Raw genomic sequence first — 19,859 nt, 5'->3', positions numbered from 1 at the left:
CTTCCATTCTAATGAGGAAAGAAAAAATTACACAGTATGGAGTAAGGTGGTGGTATAAGCAGGGAAGAATAGGCATGTGGGAGTGGGGATGCAATTTTAAATAGGGTACTCAGGAAAGGCATGGTTAAGAAATTCGATTTTGAGCAGAAACCTGAAAGGAAGTGAGAGAGTGAACCATGTGGATACTCCATCTGCCTGGAACACTTGGGAGAAAGGTGTTCGAGGCAGGCAGAATAACAAACACAAAGACCTGAAACAGGACCATGTCTGCGAGTGCCAGGAACAACAAGGAGGCCAGTGTTCTTTGAGAAAAATGAAAAAGGAGAGGAGTCAGAGATAAGGTCAGACAGACAGCAGGGTCCACAGATCACGTAGGGCCTTTTTGGCCATGGTCAAACTTTAGTTTTTACTCTAAGTAGGACTGAAAGCCATTAAAGGATTTTAAGCAAAGGAGCAAGGTTATCTCTCTCACCATGTAAATACAATCTATCTTTGAACAATGCAGGCACTGGGGTGCTGATGCTCCGTGTAGTTGAAAGTCTGCTTGTAACTTTTAATTCCCCCAAAACTTAACTCCTAATACTCTACCGTTGATTAGAAGCCTTACAGATAACATAAACAGTCAATTAACACATATTTTGTATATGTATTATATACTGTATTCTCGCAATGAAGAAAGCTAGAGAAAAGAAATTAAGAAAATCATAAGACAGAGAAAACATATTTACTATAGTCATTAAGTGGAAGTGGACTGGCCGGGCGCGGTGATTCATGCCTGTAATCCTAGCCGTCTGGGAGGCCGAGGTGGATCACTGGAGGTCAGGAGTTTGAGACCAGCCTGAGTAAGAGTGAGACCCAGTCTCTACTAAAAAATAGAAAGAAATTATCTGGACAACTAAAAATATACAGAAAAAATTAGCCAGGCATGGTGGCACATGTCTGTAGTCCCAGCTACTCTGGAGGCTGAGGCAGAAGGATTGCTTGAGCTCAGGAATTTGAGGTTGCTGTGAGCTAGGCTGATGCCACAGCACTCTAGCCTGGGGAAAAGAGCGAGTCTCTGTCTCAAAAAAAAAAAAAAAAAAAGTGGATCATCACAAAGGTCTTCACCCTTGTCGTCCTCACATTGAGTAGGCTGAGGAAGAGGAAAGGATGGGTCTTGTTGACTCAGGGACTACAGAAACAGAAGAGGTGGAGGAAGTAGAAGGGGAGGCAGAAGAGGCAGGCACATCTTATGTAACTTTAAAGAAATACAATCGTAATTTCTGTCTCATTTTGTTTATTATTTCTCTTAAAATGTTTACACGCAGTACCAATCCTTCTTCCACCATTTGCTTTAGTTTCAGTGTCCATATCACATAAGGATCCATGTCATAAAAGAAGTCAAAAGCAATCTTGAATAATCAGAACCCTTCTGCCAGATTGTCTAACATCTACTTGTTTTCTGGCACTGCTGTTTATATATCATCTTCCTCATCTCCAGCAAGTAGTCTTCTGTTAATTCCTCTGGTGTGGGGTCTATTAGCTCTTGAATTTCTTCGAGATCCCTATCTTGAAACCCTTTATCCCCTACCTTTTTTCCATATCCCCAATCTCTTTCATGATTTCCTTGATAGGCTCTGTCATAAACTCTGTGAAGCCATGCACAACATAGGGACACAATTTTCTCCAGCAGGAATTTATTATTTCAGGTTTGACAGCTTTCACGGCTTTTTCTACACCACGGCATCTTCAGTGGTGTAATCCTTCCAGACTTTCATGATGTTCTAGCAGGTTTCTCTTCCATAGTGTTGACAATCCTTTCCATAGTGTTGACAGTCCCTTCCATAGACTGCCATGTGTAATGAGCCTTAAAGGTCTTTATGACCCCCGATCTACAGGCTGAATTAGAGACGTTGTGTTTGGGGGCAAGTAGACCACTTTGACGTGTTCAGTGTTGAACTCATGGGGTTCTGGGTGGCCAGAGCACTGTCCAATATCAAAACAACTTTAAAAGGCAGTCCCTTACTGGTAAGGTACTTTGTGACTTCAGGGACAAATCATTGATGAAACCAATCCAGAAAAAGGATTCGGGTTGTCCAGGCCCCCTTGTACAACCCAAAGACTGGCAACTGGTGAGCAGCTTTATAGATAAGGGCAGTCCTGATCATAAATCCAACTGCATCTGCACAAAACGGTAAAGTTAGCCTATCTCTTCCTGCTTTAAATCCTGGTGCTTGCTTCTCTTTCTTACTAAATAAATGTCCCTTGTGGCTTTTGTTTTTCCAGAATAGGGTACTTTCATCTGCATTAAAAACCTGTTCAGGTAGATATCCTTTCTCCTCAATGATTTTCTTAATGGTGTCTAGGCATCTAATGGCTGCTTCTTGATTGGCAAAAGCTGCTTTTCCTGTTATCTTGACATTTTTTAAGCCAAACCACTTTCTAAAATTATCAAACCATCCTTTGCTGACATTAAATTTTCTCCAGCTTAAGAGCTTTCACCTTTCTTTTGTTTTAATGACTTCCTTTTTTCTTGAATCACATTAGGGTCTATAAGTATGCCTTTCTTAGAGTAATCCTGGACTCACATAAAAGCTATTTATAAAAAGGTATTTTGGCTGAGAGTAGGGGCTCAGGCCTGTAATCCTAGCACTCTGACAGGCCAAGGTAGGAGGATTGCTTGAGCTCAGGAGTTCAAGCCCAGCCTGAGCAAGAGCAAGATCCCGCCTCTACTAAAAAAAAATTTAAAGAAGTAATAAAAAATAAAAAGGTATTTTACAAAAACTACAAGGTTTTTGTGCCTGCTAGCTTAGCTGCAGTGACAGCTTCACAAATCCCCCCCCCTTTTTTTTTACAATGGTCCTTATTGTGGATTAATTTCTCTTAATGGTGGACAACCACAGCTACAGACCTCAATCTGTGATACAGATCAAGCAATTCAACTTTTCTTGTAATATCATGACTTTTCTGTGCTGACTGGGAGCACTTCTAGCACCACTAGTGGTACTTTGTATGGATTTCACGGTGTTACTCAAGGTTTATGGTACTACACTACACACAATGAAAAATACACTGACCACTGAAAAATTACAGGAGAACTGCAGATGATCACTTTTTACTGCGATATGCAATTTACTGGAGAACAATTTCACTGGAGAGATGAATTGCTCCTCTAAGGATGATTAGAGTCATGTGCATTTTAAAGAGATACTCACAACACTTTACCTCATAGCAATAGCCACAGGAGGTGGTTACAAATTTATTACAGTAGTATAGTATGTACTACACTTTAATTTTATACTTAATTTAATATTGCATCTTTATATTTGTTTACATTTCTCTCAATTGCAAATGGCACCATGTAGGTCTATGTTTGTGTGCATAAGTTTGGTAAGTTTTAACGTTTTGTAATAGATTTGTGTATATTTTATGGTAGTAAATGATAAAACAAATTACTATCTATGCATATTTTATGCATTCATGACATACTTTTTTCTTAATTTTTTCACTCTTTCTAGGCTATGCAGTTCATCTGAGTTTTTTCAAATTGTCCCAAATCTCAAAAAAATTGTCCAATATATGTATTGAAGAAAATCCATGTATAAGAGGACTTGTATAGCTCAGACATATGTTGTTCGAGGGTCTACTATAGATACATTTTCATCTTGCAGCATTTTCTACTGATGCGCTAAATACAAAAACCTTAGAATATATCCCAAGCATGCTACAGTGCTAACAAAAAACTCATTAATATCTATGATATTATAAATTGGTAAGACCCTAGCAGATAAATGAACAAAGAACTTGAAGAATGTATGCAAGAAGAAATGAAATTAGTATATAAACATGAAAAAAATTCAACCACATTATCACTAAAAAGAAATACAAAATAAAACAAAGTACCATTTATTAACCATCACTAGGGAAGTTGGTGGTTAAGGTCTATAATCCCATATCTGAAACCTCTGGTTTCAAAACACTTTCAGAAAATCTGGAATACAGAGCAGTGATATGGCACAAATACCTTAAATTAAGTAATATTCTTGGCTGATTCCAAGGCAGCACCCTGTATTCAACCATATTGCTATTTAAAATTTCTTTAGAGAACCTGAAGAATGTACACTGTAAATGGAATAAATCAAGACCAAAGAGCCTCTCACACCAGTTTAGGTCAAGTCTAGCTGCCAAATTAGTTACAAATATTTTTATTTTTTGATGGATTTGAGGATTTTAGAATTACATATAAGAACTGTTGAATATATAATTCTTTTTGTAAACAATTATGCTAACACAGATCAAAAACCATAAAAATAGCCAGTTGCAAGGTGGGTCACAATATCAGAATCACCTAAGAGAACTTTTCCAAATCACAAAACCCTTCCCAATGAAGATGTTTCATTTTCTTAGTAGCTTCTGTAATAAGCCACTGTAATTGATTGCAATTTGCAATAGGCTAGAAAAAATAAGTTAAAAATGTAAATAAACCAAGTATAGAGTTTTTTTTATTCCAATACATATAAAACAATTTGGAAATATTTGGCATTTGTAATATTTTGCTTCCATGAATAAGAAATATCTAAAAAAGAAACAGATAAAAAGAATATCAACATTACTTTAAAAACTGGTATTTCTCAAATAATTTTAATCCCCTTGGAAAATTCCTTCATTTTAATTTACAGGCAGATGGAGAGACAATAAAAAATTCTGATCAGGTATGTATGTCTGATCACTCAGGCTACCATGTAAGAGGGATTAAAAAAGGGCAAAACTAATGGCAGAATGCACTTAAAGGAGATGACGCAAAAGTCCAGACAAGGCATGATGAACTTATAACCATTAACATCAAGAAAATTTTAAATCATCCCAAATAATTTCAGAAGTTTTGCCCAAGTTTCACATTGACAAACTGAAGCTCAAGTGATAATAGGGCTACAACAAGGAAAATCAGTGAGAAAAGGAAACTTAATAGAGATGATGAGAGGCAATCCAGACAGGCAGTTAAAAAATGGTACCCAGCTTATAGTAGCAGGCAACAGGCAGTGATCCAGGCGAGCAAGACCTTAGCTTCACAGAGGTCAGGTAAGCAGGTGGTAACCCAGCAATCAGGAAAAACACAATAGAGAAACAGAGGCAGCAGGCAACATGTCTAATTTTGTGACTCTTGATGTAAGGCTTATTGCAAATAGCAGAAAATTCCAGCTACAAAACTGGAGTTCAGGAATTTAAAAATAGGACATTATAACACAAAAAACCAGGACAGTAGCAGAACAGATAGAGATTCTGGACTGAAACCTACTTTTATTATTTTTTTATTTTTTCAGATAATAAGGATTTCTATGTCTCACAATTCTCTGGCCAGGAATTGGGTAAAGGCTAGGCAGCTCTTCTGCTGCACTGGGTGTCATATGGCATCATCTGGGGTCATTCACTGGTCTATATTAAGAGAGCTGGGCTGGGCTGGAAAGTTCAAAAAGGCATCACTCATATGTCTCTCACTTAAGTGCTCCTTCACATGGCCTCTCTGTCTCCATGTGGAGACCTTGGGCTTCTTCACAGCATGGTGGTCTCAAAGTAGTCATATTTGTTACATGGTAGTTGGTTTCCAAGAATAAAAATGGAAGCTGTCAAGCCTTTTAAAAGTTAGGCCCAGAATGGGCACAGCAATCCTCTCTGCTTCATTCTGTCATTCAAAGTAAGTAATAAGTCATAAGTCAAGATTCAATGGAAGGAGAAATAAACCTCATCTCTTCATCAGTGGAGCAGCATGTGTGTACAATGAAAGGACTTGATGGTGGCCATTTTTGGAGACTGTCTAATTAGTGTTAGGTCACTTTGGCTGCCTTGTGGAGAACAGGTTGTGAAGTACAAGCGTGGAAACAGCAAGACCAGTCAGGGGCTACTGTGGGAACCCAGGACAGCAGAGATGTGGCTTGCTCTGGCTGCTGGCTGGGTGATCATCGCAAATACCTTCTGCCTATTCCTCACTCACATTCAGCCTAGACCTACTTTCAAAACCTAAATCTGCCATTTTCTAGCTGTGAAAGTCTGTACAACTCAGTTTTTTGAGCCTCAACTCCCTCGTCTATAAACATGTAATACTGCTACTTAATCCACAGGGTCCCTAAGAGAATTAAATAAGATATCATACTTAAGAATACCCAGTGGAGTTCAACAAATATTAGTTTCATCCCTGTCTCTTTTTCTTCCATTTTTCATCTAAGCAACTGAAAGAAGGAAGGTGGAATCTTTAGCTTGGCCACAAAGTCTGAATGGCTGGTTCAACTAGGCATTAGAGGACTTTAGCTGCACAAAGTCAGGCAAGTTATTAATGTAAAATGCCTCATGGGAACACAAGTTCATACAGAAAGAGGTGAAAGGAAATGAGTTACACAAGTAAAAGGGCCTAAAAATTGAAATAAAGTAAAAGTTCAAATAATTAGTTACCTTAATAGTATATCTACACAATAGAACATGTTGTTACATTAAAAAAAAAAAAGAAAGAAAAAAGGCAGGGGCTCTATATACTGAAGTCAAATGATCTCCAAGGTACATTATAAATTAAAAAACTAGGGTATAAAGTTTTTTTGTTTTTTGTTTTTTTTTTTTGAGACAGAGTCTTGCTCTGTTGCCCGGGCTAGAGTGCCGTGGTGTCAGTCAAGCTCACAGTAACCTCAAATTCCTGGGCTCAAGCAATCCTTCTGCCTCAGCCTCCCAAGTAGCTAGGACTACAGGCATGAGCCACCATGCCCGGCTAATTTTTTCTAGATATATTTTTAGCTGTCCAGATCATTTCTTTCTATTTTTAGTAGAGATGGGGTCTTGCTCTTGCTCAGGCTGGTCTTGAACTCCTGACCTAGAGCGATCCTCCCACCTCGGCCTCCCAGAGTGCTAGGATTACAGGTGTGAGCCACCGCACCTGGTCCAGTATAAAGTATTGATATAGTAAACTACCTTCTACATAGAAAAACAGGGGGAAAACAGTAATCTATGCTTATTTATACTTATATTTATTTCTGTTTGCATAAGTACTGTAGAATATACAAAACATAAAAGTGGTTACCTACAGAAAGCAGGAAAGGGAAGGATAGGCAGAGTGGTATTAAGATTCTCAATATACTTTATTTATTGATTTTTTCATTTTTTTGAGACAAGGTCTCTATTTCTCAGACATGAGGGCAGTGGTGTCATCATAGCTCATGCAACCTCAAAAACCTGGGCTGAAGTGATCCTCCTGTCTAAGCCTCCCAAATAGCTGGGACTAGGTGCCACAACACACAGCTAATTTTTTTATTTTTTGTAGAGATGGGGGTCAGACTGGTCTCAAACTCCTGATCTCAAGTGATCCTCCCACCTCAGCTTATACCTTTTTACATTATTTTGAAACTTGACCCAAGTAGCCAGATTACCAATTCAAATAAGGAAACAAAATTTAAGTAAATTTTTAAAATAATTGAGAAGTCCGAGAGTTCTGATAATATACACTGTTGTACTTATTAACCATGACTTATCTGTACATAGTTTAGTTGTCAACTAGCACATAGTCATCTATGACTTATCTGTACCATTTCTAGCTATATACTAGATTTCAATTCCTCTAAAGAAAGTAATAATCTCTTTGAGGAGAAAAATCATGTCTTATTCAATTCTATATTCCCACTGCCAAACAGTGCCTAGAACCTACCTGGTGTTCAAAGAATACATTAAACTGACCGTGGACTGGCTAAATATATCCCATCTGAATGAAGTCGCCTCCAACTTTGGATATAATTTTTAATTGTATTGCTCGTGACATGTCTTGTCTATATTCAAGAATATACTTAGAATTCATGATTTTATAAAAATGAGAAAAGCTATTAATACTTAATTGTATAACAAAAAGGCAAGATATAAACCTAAATAATAAAATTAACAATGACCCTTAGATTACTCCAAAGACCTACCAAAAGATGGCAATCATTTCAAATAGGGGCAGGTAGCTATCCCAGATACCAACCAAAGTCCATTCATTTTTTTGATAGTAGGTGTTGCTATATAGTTTCGCTTACCCACCTTTCAAATAACCACTATACATTCTTTCCCTTAATCCCAACAAATGTTAAGGTGTATGTAACCTTAAAAAAAAAGATACTTTTCTTAATGCTGTCCCCTATGCCTCCATAACCCAAGAGACCTTCTTTCTTACTTTAATGGCCAAATTTCTTGAAGAGTTGTCTAATCTATTAATATATTCATTGCATGCCTACTTTTCTCAATTTAGTTTATCACACCCCTCTACTGTAACTCTTCTGTTAAAGCAACAAACCTCAAACTAGTTTACTTGAGAACAACCTCAACAGCGTATGAGCAGATTTCCTATGCTACCACCTCCCCATTCTCTACTCATCCTTTTAAGAATCTGTAAAGTCTGAAATGAGACATGGGGAATTTATATTTTTAAGCAGTATCTCAATGATTCTGATGCAGGTGGCCTGCCTGAACACACTTGAAAACCAACAAGCTAAGGTCATTTTTTAACTTTCCAATAGTCAAATTCAAAGCACTTTTGGTCTTTTCTCTTTCTCTCAGTAGCATTTAACACCTTCCTAAAATTCCCTACTTCACTTCCTTTTACCACACAATCATTCTCTTCCTTCTCTCACCACCATTCAGTCTTCTTCACTGGCTTCTTTGTTTCTGAGAGCCCTTAATCTTTCAATGATGGTGGTGAGAAGCTGTCAGTACTCTTCTTCCTAACTGTACACACATTTAAGCACTGACAGTCACACCCATTGCTTCAACTACCACCTACACAACCTTAAATGCTGCCACTTTTGATTCCAAACTATGTTTACACAGATAGTCAGAGGCTATGCAGTATAGGGGAAAAAAAGATGCTTCAGTATCAGACAAATCTGAATGTAAAATACTTGCTCAGCTATATCCATAGTAAAATGCCCAAAGACATACACCTTTCTAAATCTCAGCTTTGTTCTCCTTTTCAAACTGGGGATAACACCTTTCTAATAAATTTCTGTTCTGATTAAATGAGAAAAAAATAAGATTAAATGAGAAGTTCCTTCCCAGCATGGATCTGACAACATGCCCTGAGGATCCCATGTCAAAGGCCTCAAAGGGGGCAGGCAAGGAGACACACTAGTCTGGGGTCAGAAGACTGGCACATACAAGGAGACTGACCAAATAAATAAATTATAATGAGGAGATAATGGGAGCCAATTTCTCACAGCTGAAGAAGAGATTTACAAATACACAAAGGGGGAAGACTAGAAGAATCCCATAGTGTTGGACTGGAATTGGTTTTATCAGTGTGAACTTTTAAATTTCTATACATATTGGCCATAGAAATAGATTAAGATGTATGAATGCTTACATGTATTTCCTAGCTCTGCCCTCCTAGAAGTGATGACGTGCCCACAGAAATGAACACACTAAGCACCCAGATCTTGCTTTCTAAGTATCACCTCCACTACAAGAAATCAGGATTCCTTGGAGAAATGCATGATTCCAGAGCTGCGACAGGAAAGTACAAGATGACCTTGGAACATCATGTTGTGTCAGAAGTTAAAGAAAATTCATCAAGGATGGGAACATGTCAAGGAGACACAGGAGCCAACTTGAAGTAGTTCCCACTAGCCAAATCTGGGACAATTTGAGCATCAAAATAAAATAAAAAATAACTAATAAAAACCACTAAATAGGAACAGAAATCCATGAGTATATATTGATATAAATAAATGAATGAATAAATAAATTGTATGGAAAAAGGGGGAGAATCTTCAGCAGAATACCAACTAATAAATGTAAGTGGCAACCTTCATAAGTGGTGGCTGATTCAGGTAGGAGTCATCAGGGCACCTGAAGGCTGGTGGTTAGAGGTTTGATGAGGAATATTGGCACAGCCTTGGATATCTTCTCACATAAAAGTTATCAATTATAAAAGGAAAAATAATCACTTTACAGTAGAGAAACCTAGTAGACATGAACAAGGTGTTCAAGGTAAAACATCACCAGCAGTGGGGCAATAAATACCCTACGTCTCCTAGTGATGTACTGAGAATAGCACAACACCATTTCTTTGGTATTCCTGTCAACAACGTGCTCAGTCTGCACATGAGCAACTGGAAAAACCTAAGTTAAGGGTCATGTTACAGAATAAAAAAACTGCACTATTTAAAATTGTCAACGTCATAAAAGACAAGGAAACATTGAAGAATAGGTCCAAACTGAAGGTGACTGAAGAGACATGACAATTAAATATAATGCATGATCCTGAACTGCATCCTGAACCAAAATGGAAAAAGAGATACTGTTGGAATAGTTGGGAAAATATGAATGGCATCTAGGGATCTATCTGAAGGCAGCGTTTTATCAGTGTTGATTTCCTGATTTGGTGGGCGTGTAGGAGACTGTCCACGTTTTGGTAAATACACACTAGAATATTTAGAAGTGATGGGCATTAAGTCTGCAACTTGCTCCCAAATGGTTCAGAAAAAGTTTAATGAGATTAGAAATGGTGCATTCCCCTGCAATGGAGAAATGGGGATAAAAATGAAGGACCAGAAATGAGAGATGAATAAGGTGTTTCACTAAAATTTGAGAATCCAATCAGATGTAGCAGAAAGAGGGAAAGGGTCAAAGATAATACCAAAATTACCTTTTGTGCATCTGGAAGGGAAGGCCTTACTAAGCCCAATACAGTGAGTCAGGCACAACAAGATGTTCCAGGCTTATCTTGTGTATACACACAGTATATAGGTAGTACAATGTTAAAAATCAGATGGAGGTGATTCAGAAGCTCTTTGTACTTTTCTTGATATTTTTCATTAGGTTTAAAATTATTTCAAAATGTTCATTTTAAAAAATGCAATGAGAACTCATGGCAACTTTGGTGCCTAGCAAAATACCTGGCTCTATGAAAGGCTCAATAAAAATTATTTGGCCCTCCCTTCCCAAAGAAGAAATCTTAGCACCATCTTCAATTCTTTTTCTCTTTTCTTCCATATCCAAATGGATTCTCAGGTTAATGAAACTAGTAGTCAGTTTTCAGTTCTAATCTTACATCCTTATCTCTATTTCCCCATTTCTGGCTCTTATCATCCTTCCCTTAGACCACTGCAACAGCAGCCTAACTGGTCTCTCTGCTACATCTCTAACTTGATCTTTATACCTTCCTTATATCCTTATATCATTATTTAGAAGTCAGGAGTTACCCTTCAAAAGCTACATCTAATCTTATCATCATTCCCTTATTTAAATATCTATAATTGCTCCCTAATGTACATAGTTATTTCCCAGGAGGCAGACTAAATAAATGAACGTTTATGGCACCAGCAATGCAGGAGCACCAAAAAAATATTTCACACACAACAGTGAAGTAGTGGGGGGGAGGTGGGTAGAAGGAGGGGAAAAAGGAAGAGAAAGAGGAAGACTTTTATTTGACCTTCTGTATGCTTACTTTAGGATTTGATATTTGTTTTATTTTTGATTACACAGTAGGGATGCCAAGGTTAAGTGAGTACCAGAAACTTGCCAACATTTAGAACCTCTAAAACAGTGCTTTTTCCCAACTTGGCAACAAAGAAAAATGGTAATTTTTTAGCACACAGAGATAAGCCAAGAAGACTATCCAAAGCCAAAAGAAATCATCCTGGGGGCTCCAACATACTCAGGCCCCATAAGTTGAAGGCTATCTTCTCTCTGGCACACTGGTAAACCATTCATGGCACACCAGTTGGAAAGCTCTATTCTAAAGGTCCTAACTCATTGCCGAAACACAAGTACCTTCACAAGGCTTCATTTCCCACTGCAGTCAATACACTCGCACACAGGTACAGAGATTCACACACAAAAACAGATACCTACACCCACCCACAGAGACAGGCATACACAACAAGACACCTCGAGTTTCTCCAAACACACTACGCACACTTTTATACTTCTAACTTCTGTACATGCTGTTCTCTCCACTCAGATCAATTCCAACTGATCCTTCAAGACCATGCTCAAATGCCACTTCTCATTTCCCCCAGATCTTATTACACTGTCACTCCAAATTGTAATTGTTGACATGTGTTACCACCCTAGAATCTGAGCTCAAGGACAAGAACCATGTCTCATTTACCTTTATACCACTGCTCCCACTTTAATGGACAATCAAATGTCTGCTTAACATATAAAGGAATGTCTACCACATGGTTCCTGAATAAACCAAAATTTTCAAAAGACATTAATTAAAACAATGAGGTACAATTACACAATTAAATTTGCATTTTTTCCAAAACAAGAATACTCACTGTAGGTACTTTTGTAAGCGAGAGATTTGGCATAGAAATATTCATAACACAGGACCATTATCCCAGTCCTAGGGTTTTAAATTGAGGAAATAAACAAACAAACAAAAAATGTTTAAAAGGTAAATGTCTAAACTAGTTATGGTAAATCACCTGAATGTTTAAGCAATCATTTAAGTTATATTCATGAAGATGGGAATGGGAAAACAAAAAAAATAAGTAACACCAGCTACAACATATTGATCATGTCTTTCATTTAAAGCACACTGCTAGATGCTTTACATATATTATCTTAATCCTCACAATTCAAGGCCAACTGGCTCAGAGGTAATATAACTTGCCCAAGGTTTTTGAGATCAGATTCCAAATCAGATCTGACTCCAAAGTCTATGATCTTTTCCCTACATTGTAAGCCCTCCACTATACAATGTTCCCAATATATTAAAACCAAAATTGTATCTCTAACATACAACTTTATTTTTAAAATATGGACCACTGCCTGGAAGGAAACAAAAAACATCTATTACAGTGGTGATTAAGGGTAAATGTTGTTACAGTGTTTATCTTTTTTAAAATTAGCAACTTTTTAAAGCAGTATTGCTGAACAATGGACTAAACTCATGAGGCAATACAAAAGAAACAATCATTGATTTTATTGTTTTTTACATCTTCATTATGGAAACAGAGTAGGTAACATAATAATAAGAAAAAATATTTAAGAAGGATGTACTACACTTTACCTAAACAAACATATGTTTAACCCCAGGGTACTTATTACTAGGATTCAAAGCCTGATCACTGACTGGATTAAGCAGCATTCTTCCAGAAAAGGGTGAATTTTGAAGAAGGCTTAAACAGAAGGTATATGGATTGGAGAGAGTTAGAGATGTTTAAACTGAGGAAACAAGGGCAAAGGAAAAAATAAGAATGTTTTCTTTTTAAGCAAGAATGAGAAACAGGGCTAGTGAGATGAAGTTGGCAGAAAGTTTTCAAGGCCAATCAGATAAGTTTGGAACTAATTTGATAATCACTAGGGAACTCCTATATATTCTTAAATGGGAAGGTGGTGTGCAGAAACACGGTCTTTAAAGATTCAAACTTTGTTCCAACATAAAATATTCCCTTGGGTTATACAATGTTTTTGCCAAACAATGGGAGGTGGACAATAATCCATTATCCTTTATGTGCACTTTACATATACTCTTCTCAAAAAGAGAAACCAACTAAACAAAAATCCTTATGTAAAGAGTGAACATATTGGGGAGGCGAGACCTTTCAGATATAATAGTTGTGAATATTAAATGCCACTGTACATTTTAATAAGAATATAACTTTAGAGCAAGAAAGGAACTTGGAGATAATCTTTTAGTGGCAACTCCATTTTCACAACAGATTAAATTGAGGCTCAAGAACTAAATAACTTGCCAAATGTCATACATAAACTAGTGGAAGATTAAATACTAGAACTCAGGCCGGGCGCGGTGGCTCACGCCTGTAATCCTAGCTCTGGGAGGCCGAGGCGAGTGGATCGCTCGAGGTCAGGAGTTCGAGACCAGCCTGAGCAAGAGTGAGACCCCTGTCTCTTCTAAAAATAGAAAGAAATGATTTGGACAACTAAAAATACATAGAAAAAAAAAAATTAACCGGGCATGGTGGCGCATGCCTGTAGTCCCAGCTGCTCAGGAGGCTGAGACAGAAGGATTGCTTGAGCCCAGGGGTTTGAGGCTACAGTGAGCTATTATCTCACCACTGTACTCCACCCTGGACAACAGAGCAAGACCCTGTCTCAAAAAAAAAAAAAGACAAAACTAAAATATTGTAATATATAAATCACACAGTTTAATAGCTGTCGATGGCTGGCATGAAGTTAAAAAAACTGAAAAAGTTTTTATTACAATCCTACATAAATTTATTGCTATCCCACCCTATACATTAAAAATAGTTAGGCACTTATGCCCAAATTGACGAAATCTAATTTGTGAGATTCTGCCATTTTTTAAAAGTCCTTCAATAATAATGAAGTGTACGTTGGTCACAGTAGAACAGTTCAAATGAATTTTCCTGAGGCTGCATTCTAAGTACATCCAACCCAGAAAGTATTTTTAGCGAGCGTGTTCAATCAATGCTGGTATTATGCCTAGCCTAAATTAGAAATTGGGTGTTATAAATTTAAAGTAACAATGTTACTAGGGACATTTTAAAAGACATTCAATTAGAACATAAGAAAAAAACACAAGTTTGACACAATTCAACACCGATAGCCCAGAAGCTTAGATGTTAGAGAACAGGCAATAAGAAAATCACATCCTCATCCACAACTAATTTTGAGGAACCTGTGATTTTCTACCTTAATAAACTTTAACCTACTCGATATTAAGAAAAAGTACAAAATAGTGATGCCTCCTTGGGTTTTAAAAATTTGTCAAATGTTAAAATGTTAAAACACAAACATTCTCATGTACAAAAAAGACCATGTTTCTCATAAATCACTCAAGATCGTGATATTATGGGACCATGCATATGTTTCAATGCAAAATGTAACAAAGATAATGTGTACCATAAAAAATGTGAAGAGACATAAAAACAGCTTTTGTGGTAATTGGAGCATAAATTTATTCTGACAAAAAATGGTGGTGTCCACAAAATGATCACACTTTTATTATGAGTTAGTAAAAAGGTTCTACACAATCCACAAACTTTTGCTTACAAAGAAATGTTCCCCTTTTCTTTAAAAGAAAGTTGAACTTCTACTTATCAAATTCAAGATTTAACAGATATATCTAGCTCTATTTCATTAAGCATGTTTCGGGCTCTGAACAATCTTTTAAGCTCATCCTCTTCCCCGTTAAAAATGAAAAATGATTTTTTCTCTGGCACATTACAGTTCAGAAAACCAAGATTTTAAAATGCCCTGACGTTTAGTGTTCCACGGTCTCCTTTCTACTCAAATCGTCTCTTTCAAGTCGGATGCACTGGCTTTTTGTTTTTATCTTTCTCCATAAACATGCTTTATATGTGGCCAATCAGTTGTGCTGTTTGAACTGGGCTCACGATCTGGTCACATAAACTTATTCTCACTTAAATCTCTTATTCGAAAAGTAGCTGGTATATTGCAGACATATGACAGGTTCTCCTAGAACAAGCGCTTTGAAAAATCCTACAAATCGTCCTTGTACATACTGATGTCACTACATGATGCAAGCCCAGACATAAAATCTCGCATCCTAAGTTTTGCAGAAACATCCTATGCAACTGTAAACTGTTCCATTTTAAGGAAACCCTGGGAAATGCATCGGTAAGTCTATTTAGCTACATCTCAACTTCTTTTTGTGGTGGTGGGGGGCAACTACAGATTCCCAAATACAGGTATATACTGGTAGAATCACAATAGGCTTAAAACTTCAATGGTGGGGATACTCTGCCCATGCACCCATGCAGCAGGCAAGAAGCGCTGAACCAATTTAAAAAAGGAAAAAAATAAAATAAAGGAATTCTACCAGCAATGGAAAACTCAGAAGATTCTAAAGCCTTACCCAGAGTTTAGGTACCGTGGAACATTCCATCTCCGCATCTATTCCATCCCTTATTCCTTCGCTCAACCAACTACAGATTCCAACTATAACCCCCGGAGCTCCGAGAGCAGAGGTCCCAGGGAGAAAGGGAAAAAAGCGTCCTTTCCCTTCCTTTTAAATCAACCTTGTACCTCCGGCTTGCCCTACCTGGCTCACCTCCCACGAGCCACACACGCAGGTAATAGCCTCGCGTACACCGTGCAGGGCCGAGAGGCCGGCGGGGACCCGAGAGTCTCTTACCTTCGTGTCACAGCCGCGTCCCCTCGGCTGGAGAAAAAAAGCCTCGAGGCCCGGGCGCGCCAAGGATGAGCGCGTCCGCCGTGCCGCTCCGGGGGGCTCCCTCAGCGCCCCCCGAGCAGCAGCCGCCGCAGCGGCCGCGCCACGACCCCGAGCCGCCAGCACCACCTCATGCTGCGGGGCTGCCGCGGGCCGGCGCCGCCAGGGAGGTGGCACGGAGGCGGGCAGCCGGCGCCCTCTCCCACCTCCCTGCGGAGATGAGATAATCCACACCCCCCAAAAATGCCGTGGGGGAGGGGGCTGGGGGGGCTGACCCCAAACCTCCGACCCTTCGGCCAAAGCCAAGTCTCGTCCCTCCCCGGCTCAGGTCCAACTGCAGCCCCTGGGGACCCAGGAGTCCTGAGAGAACAATGTGGGGGGGCCACGAGGAGCGGAAAAGCGCGCAGCGCGGCGGGAGCGGGTGGGTAATCCTGGGCAGCGTTTGTGTGTGAGAGTGCAAGAGGAGCTAAACCACCCCCCTCCTTTTCCTCCTCCTCTGTCTCCTCCTCCTGCCTCAAGCACACCCCGTCTCCCAGGCCGCAGCATAGCAACCGAACATGGCGGCTGCGCAGGCGCCGCCAGTCAGCGGCCAGAAACGGCCGCGGCAGCAACTGGAGACGATCTCGCGAGAGGCAAGGCCAAAACCCCTTCCCGGCTAGCGCAGGGAGAAGTTGCACCAGCCCGAGCGCGGAGGGACACGCAGGTGCGAGAGAGGCGGCCTGGCGCATTGGGATGCCGGGCGGGGAGGAGGAGGTGGAACCTGTGGCCCCGCCCTGTAGCCGCGCCGCGATTGGTTGCTTGGACTGTGACCCCTGCTGCACCTACTGACTTAAGGGACTGGACCGAGGGCCCAGAAACCTGTGTTAACCAGACCTCCTGGCACCAGGTTGTCCTGAATTCAGTGCTAATAGTGGATATAGGTTTTGTGCTTTGAATCATTTCCTCTCCTAAATATAGGCTCCAAAACTAAGCCCAAACAATGTTCATTTATAAAACGTTTGGGTGTCTTCTGTGTGCCTGGAACGATGAGCTTTTTAAAATTGAATTAATTCATTTAAATAACAAATACGAATTTGGTGTTACCACGCCAGGGTTTTTTGCCAGATGCATTCTTTTATTTTATTGGCGATGCAAACTAGTTGGTAATAGCACAGATGCCTATGGGCTGGATGATCTCAGCTAAAATGGGGGAAGGAGGGATTTGGGGACCGTCACACTTCCTTTTTGCCTCATTTTTTGTTAGTGCTCTTTTCTGTTGCCAGGCGCCTTCTTGCTCTTCCTTAGTCTTAGCGTCAGCACCCTACCAAAGCCGGCCTTTATAAAATCACTTTCCAAAATCACTTTCCCTCTAAGCCTACAAAATGATTATTTACTAATCAGGGAAATGTGTACAACTCAGTGAAAGATAGAAATTTGTATAGACTCTCTTCTCTCTCGCACCCTGCCCCTAGTTTCTCCATTTGAAAAAGACAACTTGTCAATCCATATTTTTCCTGCTTTACTTTCTTCACTTACTTTTCTTCCCCGATCTCTTGTAGCCAGTGCTCATTCATCCTTCCCTAAATATGCCTTCCTGCCTCCAACTCTCCATTTCTGTGCCTTTGTTCATGCTATTGCCTCTACTAAAATGTTCTTCACCTCATCTTCATGTATCAATATCCAGTCAGCCTCCCACCAAAGATCAAAAGGGACTTCCACTAGAAGTAACAGATCATTTATTACTTCTTTGGCGTGGAGAGCTCTAGGTACGACCTCCGTTTGGTTCTTATCACAGTGTACATTCTGTTATACAATACTAAGCCCTGGATGGGTCTTACGGCTATTTCATGGTCTTACCACCACGACTGGAGGACAAGGACCTCGTCTTAGTCGTCTTTGAATCCCTTATAATGCCTGATGACACTGCCTAATCAAAAAAAAATTGTTGAAAGAATGAAATGCTTGGATCTCTAATGGGTAGTATTTCTGCACGGTATTTAAAACAGAGCAGACTCTTCCTCAGCTTCCAAATCTTGTAATTTGCTGTGTCTGTGGGTGATACTTGTCTGGTCTGGATTGTCCTAGTTGATGCCCCATAAAGCCTTGCAACCAGTCCCCAACTAATCTTCCTATCTCCAGACCCTCCCAGCCCACCTCATTCCATCCATAAACCACAGTGACCTTTACAAATATAAATCTGACTTGTAACATAAATAGAACTAAAGTCTCAACATTGGTGGGGACTGGAGGGGAACACCTTTGCTTTGGGAAACTCTGCAGGATGAGCCCTTTAGATAAACAAATGTAAGCTTCATATCCATTTACTGTTCTTTAGGAAAACTGTGAAGACACTATTTTAAAAAATAAAATAAAATTCACATACCATAAAATTCACCCTTTAAAGTGTACAATTTCAGTGCTTTTTAGTATATTCACAAAGTTGTGCAACCATCACCACTAATTTCACCTCAAAAATTATCACCACTAGGCTGGGCATGGTGGCTCATGCCTATAATCCTAAGTACTCTGGGAGGCCAAGGCAGGAGGATTGCTTGAGGCCAGGAGTTCCAGACCAGCCTGGAACATAGTGAGATCTCATTGCTACAAAAAATTTAAAAATTAGCCAGGTGTGCTGGCCCATGCCTGTAGTATCAGCTTTTCAAGAGGTTGAGGCAGGAGAATTGCTTGAACCCAGGGGTTCAAGGCTGCAGGGAGCTATGATCCTGCTACTGCACTCTAGCTGGGGCAACAGAGTGAGACTCTGTCTCAAAAAAAAAATTTAAAAATCATCACCACTGTTTAATTCCACCCCAAAAAGAAATCCCTTACCCATTAGTCGTCACTCTCCATTCCCTCCCCCCACCCTTTCCCTAACAACACTGATCTACTTTCTGTCCCTATGGGTTTGTCTACTCTGGACATTTCATATAAATGGAATTATACACTATGTAGTCTTTAGTATCTGGTGTAAAGCAAGACACAAAAGTTCCTGAATGGAATTTCCTTTGTGAAAATCACCAAGATGGGCCCTTTGAAGTCACCAATACTCATCATTTTTCCTGGAGAAATCTGAATTTATCTCAAATCTCCCTACCTGCAACCCCGGAAAGAGAAGAATAAATACTTGTCCTTTAAAAAGGGGAGTCTTGGCCAGGCGCGGTGGCTCACGCCTGTAATCCTAGCACTCTGGGAGGCTGAGGTGGGCGGATTGTTTGAGCTCAGGAGTTCGAGACCAGCCTGAGCGAGACCCGGTCTCTACTAAAAATAGAAAGAAATTATCTGGCCAACTAAAATATATATAGAAAAAATTAGCCGGGCGTGGTGGCACATGCCTGTAGTCCCAGCTACCTGGGAGGCTGAGGCAGTAGGATCGCTTAAGCCCAGGAGTTTGAGGTTGCTGTGAGCTAGGCTGACGCCACGGCATTCACTCTAGCCCAGGCAACAGAGCGAGACTCTGTCTCAAAAAAAAAAAAAAGGAGGGTCTTTAGATTGTGCCAGATCCCCACGTGAGCCCACTGAAGATTAAATTGGGAAATAAAAAAATTAGTGCTTCTCAAACTTCAAGGTGCAAACAGATCACCTGGATATCTTGTTACAATGCATGTTCTGATCCATTAGATCTGGAATGGGGCCTGAGACTGTGCATTTCTAACAAGCTCCCTGGCTTCTGGACCACCTTAAAGTAGCAAGGGTGTTCCTTAAACTAGTATGAGTCTAAGAAAATATTTTTGCAAATTCCCTACAAAAATATGTAAATTTTTTGCTC

The 19,859-nt window shown here is 39.6% G+C and overlaps 1 protein-coding gene across 2 annotated transcripts in view; it reads right to left on the bottom strand.

Moving 5' to 3' along the window:
- The window catches only part of PTPN4 (protein tyrosine phosphatase non-receptor type 4), a 183,759-nt gene extending 166,930 nt beyond the window's left edge, over positions 1-16,829 (bottom strand). The window contains exon 1 of one of the 2 annotated variants that reach the window (XM_045559157.1): positions 16,079-16,829. The gene's annotated coding sequence lies outside the window, so the exon portion shown is untranslated. The remainder of the gene's footprint in view (positions 1-16,078) is intronic. The other variant, XM_045559158.1, reaches the window with a different exon arrangement.
- Between the last annotated feature and the right edge of the window lie 3,030 nt (positions 16,830-19,859).

Source organism: Lemur catta, chromosome 8 (genome assembly GCF_020740605.2).
Source record: "Lemur catta isolate mLemCat1 chromosome 8, mLemCat1.pri, whole genome shotgun sequence".
NCBI classification, from domain to species: domain Eukaryota; kingdom Metazoa; phylum Chordata; class Mammalia; order Primates; family Lemuridae; genus Lemur; species Lemur catta.
The sequence above is the reverse complement of the archived record's forward strand: the minus strand, read 5'-3'. Positions and strand labels throughout refer to the sequence as shown.